Source organism: Pezoporus flaviventris, unplaced genomic scaffold (assembly GCF_033815535.1).
Source record: "Pezoporus flaviventris isolate CSIRO_AGI_PZ_B2104156 unplaced genomic scaffold, CSIRO_AGI_Pfla_v1 ptg000045l, whole genome shotgun sequence".
NCBI classification, from domain to species: Eukaryota; Metazoa; Chordata; class Aves; order Psittaciformes; family Psittacidae; genus Pezoporus; species Pezoporus flaviventris.
In genome coordinates this window covers 21177667-21198224 of record NW_026892593.1, presented here as the reverse complement: position 1 = coordinate 21198224, position 20558 = coordinate 21177667, and the positions used below count along the sequence as shown (strand labels likewise).

At 38.4% G+C, this 20558-nt stretch overlaps 1 long non-coding RNA gene across 1 annotated transcript; it reads left to right on the top strand.

Moving 5' to 3' along the window:
* The first annotated feature begins 6 nt into the window (after positions 1–6).
* Positions 7–16738, top strand: LOC133276630 (uncharacterized). The gene is made up of 3 exons (XR_009745936.1): positions 7–53; positions 4775–4837; positions 15339–16738. It is a non-coding gene; the product is annotated as an uncharacterized LOC133276630 (long non-coding RNA).
* Positions 16739–20558: the final 3820 nt, after the last annotated feature.

Genomic DNA, 20558 nt, shown 5'->3' with positions numbered 1-20558 from the left:
CAACATATTTCATGAAAGGAAGAATTCTTTATATTTTCTCATTCAACTGTAAAGTAAGTAACCTGGATCTTCATAGTTGTCTTTTGGTGTCTTGGTCAAAGGCATGGCAATGCATTTCAGTTCTGACTGATGTCAATATGAGTAGTTTAATCCTAAAATTTTCATTGTTGTGATGTACATTAGACCTCTGAGATACAAAAGATAACATGATAGTATCCAGGCTGAAGCACAGATGACAGAGGTAATGGTGAGTTATATGAAAAACAATGAATATTTGATTTTCATAAAGACAACAACTTGAGAGGTCAAGAACTGTGAAAATGAGAGTCATCTAGCCATTAATGCTGTGCTTTAATAAATCCGTTCACTGCACTGGAATCAATCACTCTCTTTGACCTGTATATGAGTACTCAAGTGCTGCACATCTATAATACAACTACAGAACAGTCAGTCTTGGTCTAGCTATTTCCACCTCACAAGTGAAAAACAAGTTTAAATAGTATTGCTGATTCCTGTACAGTTAATTTTGCTGTGGTATTGAGGGCATAACTGAAAGTGAAATAAGTTTCTAGGCATTCTTGCTTGGACAGCATTGAAATGATTTGTTAAAATTCTACAGGGTCCACCTCCAGTTATTGTTTTGTCTATTATACCAGTCTATTGAAAGCTTTCATGGGAACTTTAGGATTATAAATCCAAATCTGAAATGAAGAACATATAAGCCCTGCTGCCTAATGAAATCTCTTTTCATATTGCAAGTACAGGTTTTAGTCTCATTAAGAAAAATTTTATAGCAAATCTCAGTGTATTGTACTGCCATATCTCATATGCGTTAGATAGACATTTGGTGTATATATGCAAATGTTGCAAGTAGGCAGCTGATAGAACAAAAGCACCAGAAGGCAGCAGTTTGGTTTTATTTGCTGTACCTAAGCAATCCAGGGAGTGAGGTACTACTAATAGAAGAAATACAACTAAGACTATTTAAAGAATGTCATAGCAACTACTGTAAAAGTATAAACCTACAAGGCATAACTATAACTGTTTATTGATTCCTCCCAGTGCTTCTGAATTGAACTTCTGATTAACATGAAACGGTCACATTTGCTGAACATGTTCTCATCTGCTTTTGAAGAGTTTTGAGAGGCTGTCACAGTTTTGGCATTTGGGTCCATAATTATAGGCTAGAGGACAATGGATTCAATATTATATGGATTTTGTTACATTGGTGTTGCTATGGTATGTATGTATATTATTGAATTAGTATTAGTATTACTGTCATATGAAGAATCCTATCTAGGTGAGCAACTCATTCTCAGAGGGACAGTAGGGGATGCTCATAAGCAAAAGATCAAGCCTAGTGGAGTTAGAAAGCCACAAAAAAGCAGGAAGCAGAACTTTCTCCACCAAATATTTACAAATAATGTAAATTTAACAAAGACTTCTGCTGAATTCTACAGTATTTTTGAGAGGAAGTCAGCACAGAGCAGTGCAAAAGAATAAGCAGAAGTATAGGCTAAAAGTTCCAAGTCTGGAAACCTCCATCATTACTCCCTTGGTCAGAACAGCACATCAAGCTCTTTTATGATTCAGGGTAGGATAATATAAGAAGAAAACTAGTAAGCAGACTAGGAAGCTAAAAGAGTGACAAATGGCTAAATGACGCTCTTCCGAAAGGGAAGGGTGCACAGAAAAAAACAGGTATAGTAGTCTATTTAAAAAGTGAAATAACCTGTGAGTCTAAGGCATGGAGCAGGTGGGGCACTAGAAAGAGAATTTTATTTTTTTTTTACAAGGAGGAGGCCATTTTTTAACATTTTCTTATTAAAAAAAAAAAAAGGAGGAATCCAAGGCCTGCTGCAAGAAGGAGATTTAATATGGCTCCATGAAGAAAAGCTAGCTTATTCTCCATGAAAAAAAAAAAAAATGACTGAGGACAATGACTTCTTAAATAAAGAAAACGAGGTTAGTGTATCTTTGCTTCAGCAATTCAATCATACAAACACAGAATTCAATAGGAATTGCATTATTTTTTCATTCTTTCTCTTGCCCAAATGAAAAGATGCTGTATGTCTCATCCTTAGCCCTTGTTAGTATATATATCTGCCATTGTTATAACATGTAGCTATACACACAGATGAGAAAGGTTAATGCACAGATTTTAACAAGTGAGAACATTTTCCCTTCCTGCCTTGCAGCTAGCAGAAAGATTTCCTTTGAGAAACTTAGCCTCCAAGCTTGTCACTGTGGAGTTCCAATCTATTTCTAGGGATCTTAACACATACTCTAAATTAAAAATATCAAGGATTTTTATTCAAAAAATGCTTAGTAAAGGTTACTTGCAATTACTATTTTTGCCTTATCTTACTACTCAGTAGTATTTATCAAATAAGTGGTGGAAAGAGGGGGGAAAAGAGATTTGCCTTTTATGGCCGGCCAGGCTGATTGACTGGTGAGTGCTGTTGAAATGTGCTGTGTTAACTTCAGAACTGAAATGAGCAAATGCAAATTGTCAACTCAACAATTCCTGTTCCCATAGCTCTGATTTCGAGCCATGACAAAGGTTGTCACTCTATTGCCTGAGCTTTGGCTTCACCTTTCCAATGAAAAAGGGTTGTATACATTGCTCTTGCTCACCTGCTATGCTATGTGACCCTGATAAGTGAGAGAAGTGCTGGCGATGGCAGAACACCCCTTTTGTCTCTGTGATGACGTTAGTCTCACTTCTAATTAAACTCCTAAGACTGTAAGTTGATGCTTATCTGCACAATGAAAAAGAAAGTGAAGGACCTGCAAATCTCCTTCTTGCATTCAACACAGTATGATCATATATGCACAGCAATTTACAGTGCTCTCAGAAAAAAGACATTGCTTTAGAAAGAGGCTGGATGACAGCTATTTCTTCTTTAGAATTAACATAACTTGTGTAATCAATGTTTTATTTCCTTAATAATCATAGAATCATAATAGAATCATAGAATGGTTTGGGTTGGAAGCACCTTAAAATTAATCTATTTCCACTTCCCTCACAAAGGGAAGGGACATCTTTTACTAGAGCAGGTTGCTCAAAACCCTGTCCAGCCTGGCCTTGAACACTTCCGGAGATGAGGCAGCCACAGCTTGTCTGGGCAGCCTGTTCCAGTATCTTGCCATAAAGAGCTTCTTCCTAATATCTAATCTGAATCTTCCCTTTTTCACTTTAAAGGCATTCCCCTTTGTCCTATCACTACATGCCCTTGTAAAAACATCCCTCTCCAGCTTTCTTCTATGCTCCCTTTAAGGACTAGAAGGCTGCTTTAAGGTCTCCCTAGAGCCCTCTCTTGTCCAAGCAAAAAAAGCCCAAGTCTCTCAACCTGTCTTCACAGGAGAGGTGCTCCAGCCCTCTGATCATGTTCATGGTCCTTTTTGGACTCACTCCAACAGGTCCATGTCCCACTTGTGTGAGGGCCCCAGAGCTGAATGCAGGACTCCAGGTGGGGTCTCATGAGGGTGAGTACAGGGGGGAGAATCACTTCCCTGAACTTTCTGGTCACACTCCTTCTGATGCAACCCAGGACATGGTTGGCTTTCTGGGCTGCAAGCTCCCATTACTGCATCAAGTTGAACTTCTCATCAACCAGTACCCCAAGTCTTTCTTCTCAGAAAAGGACTATTCTCAATCCAGTCTTTGCTCATCCTGTACTTGTGCTTGGGATTGCCTCAACCCAGGTGCAGGACCTTGTGTTTCGCCTTGTTGAACTTCATGAGGTTTGCATGGGCTCATGAGGTTTGCACAGGCAAATAATATCAAAGTCAGCATGCTCCCAGAAACTGTGGGAAATTTTTCAGGTAGGGTGATTAGCCTGCATTTTCTTAAATGTGAGTTAAGGTCCTGCAGGGACAGTTTTAGCATCAGGGTGTTCAAGGTTATTGTACCATGTTGTCAGTATAGAGCTCTGATAAGAACCTGAAATCAGTTTTTAATCATAAGTATTTGAAAACGTAAGTTTTATCAGAAATGTCTATGTCCTGAAAACACACACGAAAAAGAGTTAAATCAGAATGGCTAATATTTGTGTTAGTGTTTTATGTCAATCTACAATTATGCTAAAAATCCTCTTCCAAGGAGATAATTTAACTTTATCTAACAAGTTTCCTTCTTGGAGAGAAGCTTTGCAAGAGTTCCCTCGATAAAACTAATAATCAACCTAGAGTGAAAGTCGAGAATCATGTTTAAAAGAGACAGCTTGAGCAATAGAGAAAATAATAGAATATAGATTTCACAGTTAAAGGGTCATCTCTTTAATTAGGAAGACTTAGCACTGCTAGATAATGGGTGGCAAAGTGAACAAACCACACATTAGTCAGAAAGAACCTATAAATCTGCACAGCCAAGTTGGTTGGCTGATTAATTTCTTCCCCAGCACTATGTGTTACTCTAAGCAACTCACAGATTTCCTGCAAACTACAAGCTTTCTTGGAAACTTGTTTTAGTACTGTTCTGTGTTTTTACTTTTCTATTACTTCTCAGACCTCCTTTAAAAATCTAACTGTATAACACGTGCACTCTGGTTGTTACCAGAAAGGTGAGGGCAGTTTAATTGTTCACTTTCTGAACTACCACATCGCTACTGGAATTACAGATTTCTCAGTGTTTCAGTACCAGCAGATTCATATAGCACCCAAAGGAAAATGTAAATTCTTTACCACTGTATGTAAGCAGGATGTTAAAACAAAAAAATATTTTACCATTTTGTATAGATATGTCAGATTGTAATGGTTCAAACTTTTTCAGACAATCAGCATGAGAATGCAGCTATGTTGCAAAAAAACCCCTTTGTTGTGCCTGAGGTTGACTGTAAGTTTGGCTTATTTCAGTATAGCCACACTGTATCATTTATATGAGCAAAAGAGACATTATCTTGTGAAATATGTGTGATTGAATGTGTACATTCCATACTCCTTCAGTGAATATTTGAATGTTTCAGTGAAAACAGATTTGCTGTGATCATTTATGTCATCCAAAAGCTTGAAGAAAAAAAAGAACAAAAGTGTAAGAATGCCATCATATCCAAATACATGTTAATTTTGAATGAATATTTTTGCTACATATTTTCTGTGCTTCAGACATTAATCTCAACACATGCAAGTGTTGTTCACATGGGAAATTACTCTAGTTACAGGTGGTGTGCAGCATCTATATGCTCCATTTTCCTCATTTATTTTTGCCTGCTAACCTTTTGCCTGTAATAGCTATCATTTCTCTCATTTAAATACCCTAAATACTATACACCACTGTGGCTTAATAATTACCACTGATACACAGCTAATTCAGTTTCCCAGCCCTCTTCAGTTATTCTTCTGGCACATTTTCTGTGTTACACATGCTATTCTTTGACAGTCATGGCTGAAGTACAAGCTCCTGTGACTGAATAATTATATGCTAATTTAAAATTCAGGTGTTGAAGGAGGAGCAATTTGAGACTTCAAAAAATCTGTGAAGCATAATGATTTTTTTCCTCTTGTGTACTGTAGAGTTTCCATCAAATGATGTGATACCTACTTTCATTTCTTTATGAAGTTGTTTTTTTAAAAAAACTAAGTATCTCTGTAACAGGCTTTTAATATCATATGCGAATAAACGCTAATGGTGTGAACTGGTGATAAATAAGGAAACTTGCTTTTTCGGGGCAAAGTTGTGATCCTTAAAGCTCCTCTGTATTGTTCTGGTATAGGTGGAAGAGACTGAAAGACATAATGTACCCCAATCTGCATACGAAGAAGTTTACTGCTCTGTACGCATAATTCTACACAGCTCTCTACCACATGTTTAGAAGAAATGATGAAAAGCTGCTCTTTTCCAGTCCTGAATAGCAATTTAGGGAGCAGACCTACAAGAAAAAGCAAATATGTTACTCGGGTGAAAGTGACTAACTCCAAAATCTCTGTTAAAGCAAAAAAAAAAAACCACAAAAAAAACACCAAAAAAACCCCACAAGAAATTATTCATTATTCTTTGTTCTTTGTTAAATGCTATGGTTAATATTAATGTGTGTGAGTAAATATAATCTCTCACCTTCTTTCCAAAAAAAAGCAAAGCCTAAAACCAAATAAAACATGAAGCAAACAAAAAGTTAGGTCAATGTAATTCCGAGATCAGGGAGCAAAATTGCAAATCTACTTTAATTGCATTTAAAATTGCATTTAAGTGCAATAGCAACAGAATGCAGCCACACTGAAAGAGAAGGCAAGTCTTTCTGGGATGCTGGGTCTTATTGTTAGATTATAGAGTCATTCTCAAACACTGTATACATTGAGCTGCTCTGTACATCATTTATTTATTGCTAACTTTGGAGATAACTAAGTAGCTGAACAACCTTGAACCTCAGATCTCATGAAGGGAGATATATTTACAGGGGCCACTAAGTTTAAAAGAATAGTAAAGCACACTCAGTGTGAGAATTCATATGGTGAATGATGACCTCTGAAGGGAAACATGAAGAGAGTAGGGCATTGATACTCTCTTGGCACCATTAATTTTAATTTGAAGCTTGGGTCTGAAAGGCAAATTCAAATGAGCACACAGGACTTTGTAAAAATTTCCATGGGAGGCTGAACCTATCCAGAAAAATGAAGAAGGCTGAAATGCTGAACATTAAATAACCTTGAGATTTGAGCTGATACAAGCCCCTGTCATTCAGCTGTCTCCTTAAATGCCCCTTCCATTAAGTATTTGGGAACATCATTACTTGACATGGTGCTTCAGGAGAAATGAAAGACATTTTATGCCATATAAGCAGGAAACCCTGGGGCCAGGAATGTCACCACCCTTTTGTAGAAGTACTGCATGAGAGTGTATTAGTATAGTAGCGTGTGAATTCAATTACTGGACTTTGCTGAGTGTCATCCTTAAAGCTGATGAAACAGTGCCTACACGTACCTAATCAGCTGCTTCTTTCCTTCAATTCTAGCTTGTGGCACACTCCTTGCATGGGCAGGAGAAAGTGTTTGTAGGAAATGGGGAGTAGAACGGGGGAAAAACAATGTCTATAGAATAGCACCAAGATGTTCAAGTGAATTAAATGGTCAGTTAACAGCTTATGTGGACAGTAAGGATCCAACAATGTATTCAGCCATGTAATCATGTGGATAATTTCATGTATCTGGACCTTACCAGATGCATTACCTCAACTGCTAGCATATGACACTAAGGTCATTTATATACCAGCACTTTTAAAACAAGAACCTAGAATTCTAGCATTTCATTTTCCTGCCCTTTGAAAGAAGAAAGGTTAATCTCAACAGTTTTGACTGATGAATCAAATAACTGTAATAAATCAAAGTATATTTCTAGCTGCCAGATGTAATATAGCTATACTATTACTGAACAAAGCTATTTTGGTAAGATACCAGCAGATGAAGGAACTGAAGCCATTCTTTTTACTTCTTTGGGCTTACCAGTAGGAAGAAAGGAAAGCCTAATATGTTTATTTTCACACCATTCTTAGTATCTTGACTTGTTCTGTTGTGTGTATATAGATGTTTTTTGACTAGCCATAAAAATATTAATTCAAGAGAAGGCATCTAACTTCCTCTAACTTAGTTCACTAGGGACTGACAGCTAAGCAATTTTCAATTTTGAACAATGCTGTGTGTCCTGGGTTCAGCAGTAGCAGTCATTTTTTTCTCCTTAATAGTTGGTGCAGTGTTGTGTTTTTGACTTTGGGCCAGGGAACAGCTCTGATAACACTGATGTTTTTAGTTACTGCTCAAATGTTTAGTCTGACCAAGGACTTTGTGAGTCTCGTCCTCTGCCAGGGAGGAGGGAAAGCTGGGAGGAAGCAGAGACAGGACACCTGACCCAAACTAGCCAGAGGTATTCCATACCACAGCATGTCATGCCCAGGATGTAAACTGAGAGTTGCCCGCAAGGGCTAGTTCACTGCTAAGTATCGGTGGGTGGGTGGTATTGTATTCTCTTCCCTTGCTATTTCCCTTATCATTATTATTATTGGCGGCAGCAGTAGAGGTTTGCGTTATACCTTAGTTACTGGGCTGTTCCTATCTCAACCTGTGGGAGTTACATTCTTTCAATTTCCCTTCCCATCCCTCTGGGAGCTGGGGGAACAAAGGTGGGGGGGGGGTGTGTGGGGGGGAAGTAGAGTATGTGGTTCTGATTTACGTCCTGGACTTAAAACAGTTCTTTTAATGCCCTGCGTGGGGCATGGAGGTTTGAGATAATGACAGATTTGACCAGAGTGTGTCTAATCATCTTTGTGATAAGCATTCATTGTTTCAGATTAATAGTCATTGGTCACAATCACGATTTATTGGCTCTCAAAGCTGTTGTTCCTGACCTCACAGTTTCAGTATGTTGTACCTTACTTACAGCCGGTTTTTGCTGTGTTAGTGTTTATCGGCTGGCGGCCTTGGGCTAAGGCTCTTGTCTCATTGTGCTTTATGGTAATGACTTGTAATACAATAGAATCATTGATCATGAAACTGATGTGGCTTATGTTCCCAGTGTGGTCACCACCTTTATACTTTGGGAGTTGCATTCTTTTGATTCTCCTCCCCATCCCTCCGGGAGTGGGGGAAGGAAAGCAGGGGGATTGAGAGAGCAAGACTGCATGGCTGACTGAGCTTAAACCACGACACTGTGTTATAAAATTCAGCTTTATAATAGTTTATATTGTATGAGAATGAAATATTCATAAAGATAAGAACATGTTTAATGTGAAATGATTTTTAGTGTTTTGGGGGGTTTTATTTTTTTAAAAAAATATATCAAAGAGAATGTACTTTTTCTGGGTTTATTGGCTAATTTTGTCTGAACAAAATAATTAGTTTTTAATATATGTCTGCTTCAGTTGTGTTTTAATTTCATGTTGTTTTGTACAGAGTAGAGAACAGCATCCTGAGCCATTCAAAGTGTTGCAAGTCTGCATTACCTTTAGAGTAGAGCTGAGGCAGATGTGTAGATGAAAGTCAATTCTGACCCATAATTACATCTTTATTGATACACAGCTGTTGAATAGTGGAAATAATCCACATAACACTGACAAAAGTCAATGCAAGTATTCTTTGCTCATTAAAAGTAGTTGTCAAATACTTTGATAGGTGAAACACTGTTATGATTGATGGATGTTTCCCTGTGCATGCTGTACAAATGTAATGGATGCATCTTTATTCTAAGTAGGTGCTGACCCCTTTCCTGCTCCCTCAAGAGGCCCAACACTACACATGAGGCTTCATATTCTGGTCCAGAAGACAGTGTGAAAAATAGAAGTATCTAATGAAACACATGCAGGTGTGAGGCTGTAGCACATGGGCACAAGTATTTGTTATGATGTTGTGAGAAAGGCAGTCAGACTCTCTAAGGTTGAGTTGTGTATCCGTGTTGAGGCACTGGAAGTGGGGGCTGCTGAGCGGTCTCTGTGAGGAGTGTCTGGGGGCTGCTTTGTGCCGGACATGACTAGTTTCAGCATCTCCAACCAACCCTTGGCTACACTGGTAACCCCTGCTGTAATAATGAGTTTGGCAAAGAGAAGAAAATGCCTGAAAGAGAGAGGAGTGAGAAACAGCAGAGGAAACACCAAGGTCAGAGGAGTGGTGAAGGTGCTGCAGGCACTGGATCAGAGACTCTCTGCAGACTGCAGAAGAGACCCTGCAGGTCAGAGGAAAAGCATGACAAAGGGGGAGGAGCAGAGGGAAACCCCTAGTACTGGCTCTGAACCCCATCCCCAACCTTCCTCTGCTGCCTGGGGCGGGAAGAAGGGTTGGGAGTGAAGTTCGGTCTGGAAAACGAGGGAGGAAAGTATTGATTTAATATTTGTCTTTTTGTTTCCCACTACCTGAGTTATTTATCACATTTTCATTTTAACTGGCAATAAATTAGTTTTCTGAAGCTGCGTCTTTTTCGTGTGAGAGTAGTTGATAAGTGATCTCCTTGTCTTTGCTTCAACCAATTAAATTTCTTGCTCCTGTTTTTTCTATTTTCTCTGCCACCCGGTTAGGAAGAGAGTGAGTGAGAAGCTGTGTGGGCATCTAGCTAAGGCTAACTCGCCACAACATTCTCTAAAATACTATTTAATAGGGCTAACATGAGATGTAAAACACTGATAGGTAATCTTATGTACCTTCAGGTGCTGGGAATCCCAGCTTGAGCAGCATCTAAGAAGCCTTCCATTACAGCATGGCAAGCAGTGCAGATCCTCTCTATGGAGAAGTTCATCAGTATTTAGAGCTCTAATACGATTATCTTAGAAGAAAACAACTCTATTCATAATTTCTACTGTCAAGCAAAAGCATGCCTGAATAAGAACAGGTTGCTTCACTTTTAGATGTAGCCAAGGACTCGCAGGTGGTGTCATCCCTGGTGCCAAGGGAGAGACATCTACAGCTTCCTCCATTACAGTTACCCTTTTGAGTTTATCCTGTGGCTAAGGGATTTGTAGAGCACAGGAGAGGCCGGAAGGCACAACTGTATGTGCAGGCAAGCACGGCACAGAACAGTCCTGCACTTACTCAGAGTTTATGTGGATCACAAACTTTGTGGAGTACAGTGGTCTGTATTGCTACTGCTGATCATTCAAAAAGGGCGGGTCTGAACGCAGGATGTACTTGGGTGACTGAGTGTGGTGGGTCAGCCTTGGCTGACAGACAAGCACCTAGCCAGCTATACACTCACTCCCTCTCCTTAGCAGGAAAAGGAGAGCAAAAGTTCATGGGTCAAGATAAAGACAGGGACATTACCTCACAGTTACTGTTGTGTGCAAAACTGACTTAAATTGGAGAAAAGTCATTTATTAACAACTAAAGTAGATTTGGATAGTAAGAAGCAAAGTAAGACATTAAAACACTCTTCCTCCTTCCCCTCCCAGGCTTAACTTTAAATCCTCACTCTCCTCAATCCTTTCCCCCCATGAGTGGCACAGGACAGGATGGGGGCTACGGATGGTCAGTATGGTCAGCTTCTCTCTGCCAGTTTTCACACTTTTAATCTGCTCCAGTATGGGTTCCCCACTGCAGCCAGCTGGAGCTGGCTGCTCACAGCCCAGGGTAGCCCATGGCCTCTTCTCACATAGGCTACCTGTGGACCCCCCCTGCTGTCAACACATGGGTACTGTCACACAATACGCAGGTAGGCTCTCAAGATGCGTCTGAGGATGTCCTCCAGCACGACTCTGGCTTCTCCATCACACTGTAGCATGTTTTCACTGTGTCTTTCTAGAGGTGCATCAGGACAGACAGTTGCTTCCAGTTCACGGGGTCACAGCATGGGAGAAAGGCTCTAACTCGATGTTACCAACATTGTAAAGCCACCATACAGTCGACTGGTTCCTGGTTTTGTGATGCTGCTTGTTACCATAGATTATACTCCAGTTCTGAATTTCTCTTTGAACTTATTGTGCAGATTTTATTTTCTTGATTTGTCAAAAGTCTAGATCAAAATAATTTATGATCCCAACACTTTTCCATTCACCGTGTCTTCCTGCAATCTTTTTAATTTCTGAGAAAATGTGTGAATGCACATCAGAATGTTTTTTGAAACAAAAAAGCATTTCTCAGTTTACATCATGCATGGACTAAATACAGTCTCCAGCAATAATGTAGGTGTTGATTATTGCCCTGCACAGTTATGGCAACCTCATTAGTTTCACTATGTAGCTTGCAGTAGTTTCATGCCAAATTAAAAATACAGATCAAAGGACTAATGTGAGATCAGCCTGCAGAACTTTGAAGCTCACCTGAATCCAGCAATTTGTAAACACATAAAGGCACTTCATACCCCATCCAAAAGCAAAAATTCACAATGGGTATAATTAGGAGTGTTGTTCTGTCTTAGCAATTAGGCTGTGGCTGGTATGTACATGATTATGAAAATGAGAAAGATGTATTTTATTGTTTGCATGCTATTTAAATACTGAATGCTTATCCAGGGTTACTGGTCATGTGAAATGTTAAACAACTGGCAAAATTCAGACTTTTAAAAATATTATCTACTTGGACACTGAGCCTGATTTGAAGACCACTGAACTCAGGGAATTTCTTTCATTGTGTGTAATACATTATTGGCCATTCTCAGCATCTAGTTTTGGCTGCAATAGTACAAACAGCCACCCTCTCTGTGACAATATTTTGATGGAACGACATGGATCCTTCCTATACCAGAACATGTTAGAACGGTGCTTAAAGTATGCTATTAGGTGCCGACGAGTCTCTGTTTGGAGAAAAATAGGATTATAAAAAATGGAGAGGCTCTTGTGCAAGGAGGTTGAAAGAGCTTGGCCTGCTTAGCCTAATGAAGGCTCTTAGAGGATAGTATTCTCTACAGGTAAATCAAAAATGTAAATCACGTCAGTGGACATTTGTGAATATTGAGTCTTGGGGGACATAGTTTAGTGTGTGATGTCCCTACCCATGGCAGGGGGGTTGGAAGTAAATGATCTTAAGGTCCTTTCCAGCCCTAACTCTTTTATGATTCTACGATTATACTATGGGGAGGTGGAGGGAGGAGGCATGAGCAGAAGCAATAATAAACCCCATCTCCATCCTTTGCATGAAGGAATTCCTTGCATGTCAACACCACAACTTCTTCCAGGCTTGTAAACCTGGCATACGGGATTAGGAACATGAAAAGCAGCATCCTGGAGACAGGAGCTAATGGAAACCTAATGTTTCCGTAATATTCCCTGATAAATCATCACCTGGGTAAACACCAAAGAGGGATACCATCTGCTTATGAAAAACTAAAATATTGGCAGCGGAAAACATGTGAGAACTGATGAAAAATGTTGAAAATCAGAATTAGGTTGCTAGTAAGCTGAAAAGTAAAGTTTCTGAGCATTCTGGTGTTAACACAATTTTATGTTTAACTGGTTTAAGGAGGTAACTTAATGAAATTATAAAGAGGGTTATATGCCTTGGCTACAGGGAAGTGGTTTCAATTAACCAAGATGTCCCTCCCTAGCTTTCACAATCTGTTTCTAAGTAATTGTTTTTGAGGACTGAAGATTGCCAGTTTTCAAAATCGTACCCTAGTTGATGTAACTACAAAAGTGATCTTTGCGTAGCTTTTTACAGATTTATTCTCAGTGCTGTGCACTTTACTAATATTTTTTTTTTTTTCCTCTGGCTCTCTTTTTCTATGTCATTTATATGAAGAATTTTTTCAAACATGGAAACACCTACCATCAAAAGGCTTAAAGAAGCTCTTTTTCCAGTGATTGCTGACTGCTGAAAAACTCTCTATAGATGCAAAAAGCTTGAGGATATTCAAATAAATAAATAATTGAAATGAAATATTTTTAGTTTAACTATGCTATTAATACTGCGCAGCATTTTCTTAAGAACCTGAATGTACTCAAGTCCATGGGACCTGATGAAATCCATCCGCTGTTCCTGAAGGAGCTGGTGAATGAAATTGCTAAGTCACTGTCCATCATGTTTGAAAAATCATGGCAGTCAGGTGAAGACACTTTGGCACAGATATTTGAATTTTTACTCCAGTGGAGAGCATTTAGCAAAAAAGAATTTGAAGTTCTCTGAACATATCTAGACATGACATTCCAATGAGCAAAAGGTATGATTCAGGTCTTTACAAACACAATTTCCTTCCTCAAATAATAGACAACTAGTTTAATTGCCTCAACATCTAAACAAAATAAGATATGAGAATGAAGGATTGAGACTACTGAGTACAATCCCAATTTCAGATAATAAAAGGAAATCAAGAAATCTGCCATGTGCTGAAAGAATGGGGTAGTCCTTTACTGGATGAAGAAGCTCTGGAGGTTCATTGAGACTAAACCATACTGCTGCCATTCAGCTGTGTGCTTGAAATGACCACCACATCTCTCCTGCTTAGTTCTGCCCTCAGGATCTTGTCTTGCTAGGCAAGGGGCCAGTCACTTTCTGTGACTTCAGGTTAGGATATGTTTTTCTCATTTTTAATAATGCCCGAAGAAACAGAAACCCTGAGATACCATGGTAAGGAAATCAATATAAGGACATAAATAAGTGAAAGCTCTGGGAATGAATGTCAGTGTGCACATCAACTAAAAATAGCCCACAACCCTCCAGACAACCTTTACTCACCACACTTGTGCATATCTCATTCAGCTAAGCATGAGAATATTTCTTACTTATATTGTAAATTTAAGGTGGTAAATTTGAAGAATGAAGAAAAGAAGCATGAATATTCAGAAGAAAGAGGCCTGAAACTTCTTGTTCAACAGCATGAACTCTTTCGGATGCAGCAGAAAGGCTAGTAAGGGCTATCTTCACCATGAATTTCCAGTTCCTCTGCTGCTACTAAGAAACTGGTAACCAGTCCTGAGGACAGCAAATTGCATTCCATCAGAGTATTAAAAAATTATGTAAATGAGATATGGAGACCTAATTAGAGTGTAGGAATTGCATGGTTCAAGGAAAAGTTCAGTTATGTATCAGTAATTACACAACAGCTCTTTTTCCTTACAGGCTAAAACCAACTCAATTTTAGCATAATAAGTATTATAATTAAAGCAGCTTTTCAAAGTAATGATGCATGAAATATGTAATCAAAAATGTAAAGTCGGAACATCTATAGGATTTGTTTAAAGACCTGTGAAGCATGCAAAATAGGAAAAGCATTATTTTGATGCAAGTAATATAGTGGCCTTTTATTTTTAGCAACAGAATGTTAACAGCAAGTGCAAAATATTCAATGTCAAGGAAGATTCATACTCAACCATAATATGAAATTAAAATTTTAACTTTGTTCTTCTTCTTACAAGTAACGCAGAATGAATCACATAGACGTGACTGCTGAATGAGGGGTGTGGTTATTTGCAATGGATGTTCAGAATGAAAGGTTTGCAATGATGAATTAAATTTAATGGGCCAATTCAGTCTTTTCAATCATATTCTTAAAGCTAAGTATTGAAATGCATTTTCTCCTAGGAATTATTTTTCATTTCATACCTTCTGTTTTTTTCTTCACTTACCAGACGATTCTTTTTGTTCTCTATAAGATGAAATTGCAGCAACCTTACAAATTGTAACAAAGCAAAAAGAATTGTGCTTCCTAAAAGGGAAAATGATGGAACAGTAGGGATATAAATGTATAGGTATTGAATTATTTTTACATATATTTAAATGATTCTTTTTGATCACAGGATTTCAGTATTCTCCAATCTACTCATAACCTACTGAAAATCTAATTTTAGGATGTTAAAAAATGATTTTTTTTAATTAGCTTGCAGTGTATCTGGCAGGACTAGACCCTAAACATATACTATACAAAGCTCTCTCTGTTGATCAGACCACTAATACTGATGAGCTAAAATGTGTTAGGTTGTACTGAATTTTTGCAGATAGGAGAATGCCCTGTGACACAAGAAAAGCTGAAGAAAAACAAAAATACCAAGAAAAATGCATATAAAGGTAATTTTCTTCATGCTGATACATGCTGTGAAGGAAAACTGTGAAAGTAGCTAAAAGTCCAAGATAATATATGTATCACCAGATCCTGGGGGAATATTTGTGTTTGGTTTGGTTTCTTTTTTTTTTTTTTTTTTTTCCCCCATAAAGTTTATTGTCTTCTTTGGAGCTTTCACTGCAAATCTTACAAGTTTGGGCTCTCTGTATAGCACTCAAAGTAAATCTTTAGGGAAGAAATACTATTAGACTTCAAGATAAATATTTGCCCTCAAATGTTGGTGCAAATAATGTGTCCAACACATCAGGTTTTTGAGCTTTTTGTACCTCTGAGATATCTTTAACTGTGTTGGGCAACTATTGAAATGATAATTCTCCCATTATTCCTATATCTAGGATTATGCATATGAGCCTTAAATGAGAAAAAAAGGCTGTTTTGTTCCCCTAACACCAATTTAATTGTGTTGATGTTGAAGATATGCACAATTGAATTATATTTGCTATAAGGAGATGAAAGAAACTTGTAAACCAAATTACTTATGGATCACAGCTGATGAGGCCAAATTCTGTACTTAATTCTGCTTATTATTTTTTTTTCCTCAGAGCTGTTAATTGTGGGAACTGAACCTTAATGTCAGACATTGCATTCCTTTCCATTTTATTCCTATTTTAAAGAAATTTGTATTTTGTACCTCCAAGAGTCCACTAGTGGTCTAACGCAATATATCATCCTACTGTAGTTGTATGCCATCACACCTTTACAGCACATAAATAAGAAAATCTAACTCAAATTTTCTTACAAAATTGGCAGTTTTAAGATACTGTATGGTGATAATTTCCACTCCCCAAATGACTCTGAACTGGAAGCTTAGGATAGCAGATGACAGAGTTTATTTCAGTAATTTACTGGTGCCAGGAGTAATGTTTGAGACCATGCCATTTCCCTAACACTTCTGACATAAAAAGTCAGTTTTGCTGCAAGAGTGTTATAAAATTTGGCATAATGGAGTTAGTTTTTCCAGGACTACTAACTCCCCAGCTACCGAACTTGGAAGCAAGAGCAAAGAAGACTTGTTTTTCACAGAGCTTACTTGTACTTCGGATACCAAAATATATCTGTAAAGTTCCTTTTTGAATATTTTCAAATAAAATGTTTGACAATAAATATATTCCATTTCAATAGAAAATGAAAATACATGCAAATGTTTCACAAAAATCCATTTTTCTATATGCACTAATGTATCAATGCCCATTTAATGGAGTGCCCATTCTTTGCTCTTTCTGAAGGGATAGTGCTAAAAATTCAACAGAAATATATGACTTTGATGAAACTGAATCTTTGCTTTTGTTAGTGTTCTTTGTGCTTTTCGTCTGTAGCCAGGTGAAAGCAATTTAGACCTGTCAGAAAAGTAAATGATGATTTTAGAGGAAGTTTCTTCCACAGGAAAAAAAAGTTGGTCTATGCCATGCTGTTAATGATTCTGTTTCTCAGATAGTGATTCTTGGTTACTACTCATGAACCTTTAATCTATTTCTGCCTTTTGACATTAATGGAATCTCCTGTTATTTGACTGCATCAACTCATTGAAGCTGGTGGTTATTTACACATTTTTCAGGGTATTTATGTAAAGTGCCAAAGATCTTTTTAGACAAAGAAGCTGAAGACCTAGGAACTGTTGCCCAATGCATATTGTAGGTCATCTATAAAATGGTTTCTGTTCCTGAAAACAATTGAAAACTCTCTTAGATTATTTTTGTCTCTGTTAAGATACTCACTGAAACATGATCCGCACTGCAAATTTCTCAAACACCTTGCTTCTCTCTATCTGATATTTCCTGGTCAACCATAAAGCTAGAATAGCATGATTTTCTTTCTCTGACCATCCAGCTATTTTTTCCTTTCAGGTCAAAGGGTTGGTTTTATATTTTAAATCTTGTAGTGACTTCTATGCAGCCTGATGTTTAACCTCTTCAGCTTTCACAAATTGGCTTTGGTGAATAGCTCTTCAATGTTTCTTTTATGTAAGAAGCATTTTCAGATGCCTCCTCATCTCAAGTGTTTTCTTTCTGATCTCAGAACACTGTATTGCTGGTACGGTGTAATATTTGTCTTTTCCATTTTTATCTATTTTTTCTGTATAACTGATATCAAGAAGTCTGAAATCTTGCACATTACCTACATTATTTCAATTTTCCTCATCTTTATGCTTAATCCTGTCTTTTCTCAATTTCTCCTACCCACATTCTAGCAGTTTATCTTCAGCAGGTGAATGTTATGAGTGAAAATTTCTTGAGTAAAATTTCTTGGTCATTGTTTACATCCTGAAGTCCCATTTTAAACTGCATCCTTTGTTTTTTAAACTTATATGATTCTTTGGTCACATCTCTGATTGCTGTGTATTTCTGGTTTTGTTTTTTTGCTCATGGTCACAAGCCTTTTCACACATACACACGCACACACAGCACTTCCAACACATTTCTCAGATGCACCTTCCTAAATGTAGTGGGGTTTTTTTCCTTATGCAAAAAAAAAAACAAGCTTCACCAGTCTCTGCCATTATTGTTTCCTTAAAACCTATCCAGACCTATAGTCTGTGTAAGAGATGTGAAGAAAATAAAATTAAGTAACATTTCATTTTAGCCCCATTAAAAAGGTACTTTCTAAATACAGCAAAGGTTTTTTCCTAGTCTGTTCAATCATAGGGATATATTATAAAATGTCAAATACAAGCAGAAGAAAGCAGAGGTGAAAAAATTGAGTGAGAAGGGACTGCTTTCTTTTTATTCTTCTGAATAGACGTTTTCAGTGATTTTCTTCAAATCTTGGGGTGAGATTATAACCTGAAGCCCAGCAGAAGAAACACATGGTGCATGACTGTGTCAGTCTAAGAGCAAGGCAAGAGCCAGAATGGAACCTTAGATCATAGACTGGATCCATCTGCCTTGCCCGTGGAAGGAAACTAGCCATGAACTCTTCAGCTTGTCCAGGTAACATCTCAGTCCCTGTTTCTGCTGTGTAATAGCTAGCTGCTACTACAACTATTTTCATGTTAATCACTTTCTGTTAAAAATTGTTTTACTTCATGAGCACAGATATAGCTACTTTGGACTATTTCCATTTTTCATGTGTTTTGTGTGGGGATGTCCAGATGTCTAATGAGAGGCCTAGTCATATGAATGTTGTTCCAAAAATCTTTTTGGATGTTTTCTTCTAAGACCCTATTGCTGTCCTCTGGAGACAATTAGAAGGGATTCCAACACCATTCTGATTTGGAAGTATTTAACACTCCCCAAAGGATGCATACTATTGTCCCATCTGTATATTTAACTAATACCATCTGATAGTATGTTGATTGTATGTTGTATATGTATGACAGTGCATTTCTTCAGCACATCGATCAAAGTGCAGTGAAGTATATCTTTAATGGGTTAAGCCCATAGCTGCTCTTTTTGCTCTGGAAGTTTCAGTGAAAATGATTCAACAGAAAAGACATGATGGCTTCTAAAAATGGAACATTTGCATATTGGAAGTTGGTGTATGTATCTGCCAGACACTACCTGACCTGGAAGAAGTAAAAGAGGCCTTCTTTGGTGCTGATGACATGCATCCGTGAGGGCTGAGAGAACTGACCAGTGTCATTGTGAGGCACTTTGAATTATCTTTGAAAGTTCATGGTGGAGGTTCCTGAGGACTGGAAGGCAGCAAATGTCACTCCTGTCAAGCAGGGCAAGAATAAGGATCTGGGGAACTAGAAACCAGTCAGCTTCGCCTTGCTTCCTGGGAAAGTGTTGGGATAAATCTTGCTGGAAGCTGCTTCCAAAGATACTTGGGTCAAGAAGACGATTGGAAGTAGTCAGCATAGGTTTATGAAGGCAAAAAATATGTAAACAGCCTGATATCCTTTTACAACAAGATGATGGGCTTGTAGTTCAGGGGAGAGCAGTTGTTTTTTAATCTTGACTTTGGCAGGGTTATCAACACTGTTTCCCATAATATTGTCATAGACAACCTCATGAAGTACAGGCTAGATAAGCATACATTGAGGTGGACTGAAAAGTGGTAGAACTCTTTGGCTTGAAGGGTTATGATCAGCAGAACACAGTCTAGTTAGAGGCCAGTCACTAATCATTCACTGAAGGGCTTGAAAATTGTGCCAATACTGCTTAACGTCTTCATTAATGACCTGGATGATGGGATAGAGTGCTTCCTAGTCAAGTTTGCAGACCACACAAGCTCAGAGGAAGTGGCTGATATACCACAGCAGGCTGGACATATGGGCAAAGAGGAATCTCATGAAGTTCAAAACAGAGAAAAGCAAAGTCCTGAATCTTGGAAGAATGAAGGATTGCATGAGCTAGTACTGGCTGGGGGCTGACTGAAAAACAGTATTGCACAGAAGGATCTGGGTGTATTGGCTGAAGTTGAATTTGAGTGGGCAATGTGCACTAGGGACAAAGTTGATTAACAGTATCCTGGTTTGCCTTAGGAGGAATGTTACTAGCAGGTTGATCATGTGATCCTTCCCCTCTCTTTATCACCAGAGAGACTACAGCTGGACCACTCGCTACAGTTCTCCCTTGTAAGAAGGACACAGACACAATGGAGCAATAGCAAAGGATCACAAGCATGATGAAGGGCTTGAAGCATAAGAACTCTGTGGTTGCCTGAAGAGGCTATGGAGTCTCCATCCTTGGGGATACTCAAAACCTGGCTGAATGCAGCCCTGAACAGGTAGCATTTGGTGATCCTGCTTTGAGCAGAGGAGATGGACTAGACAATCTCCACATGTCCTTTTCAGCTGTGGTGGCTCTATGGTTTTCTGACAAATACTTAAGTTTCAATGAAACACTGGTAGGAATTTTTTTTTGCGTGTTTTTTTAATGACCCGTGTCGTGGTTTAAGCCCAGGCTGTAAACCAGAACCACGCAGCCCTCTTGCTCACTCCACCCCTTTCTTTCCCTGCCCTGCTCCCAGAAGGACAGGGAGGAGAATGGAAAGAATGTAACTCCCACACGTTGATATAAGAACAGACCAGTAACTAAGGTATAACACAAAACCACTATTGCTACCACCAGTAATAATAATGATAAAGGAAATAACAGGGGAAGAGAATGCAATACCACCCATCGATACACAGCCCAATAGAGCAGTGAAC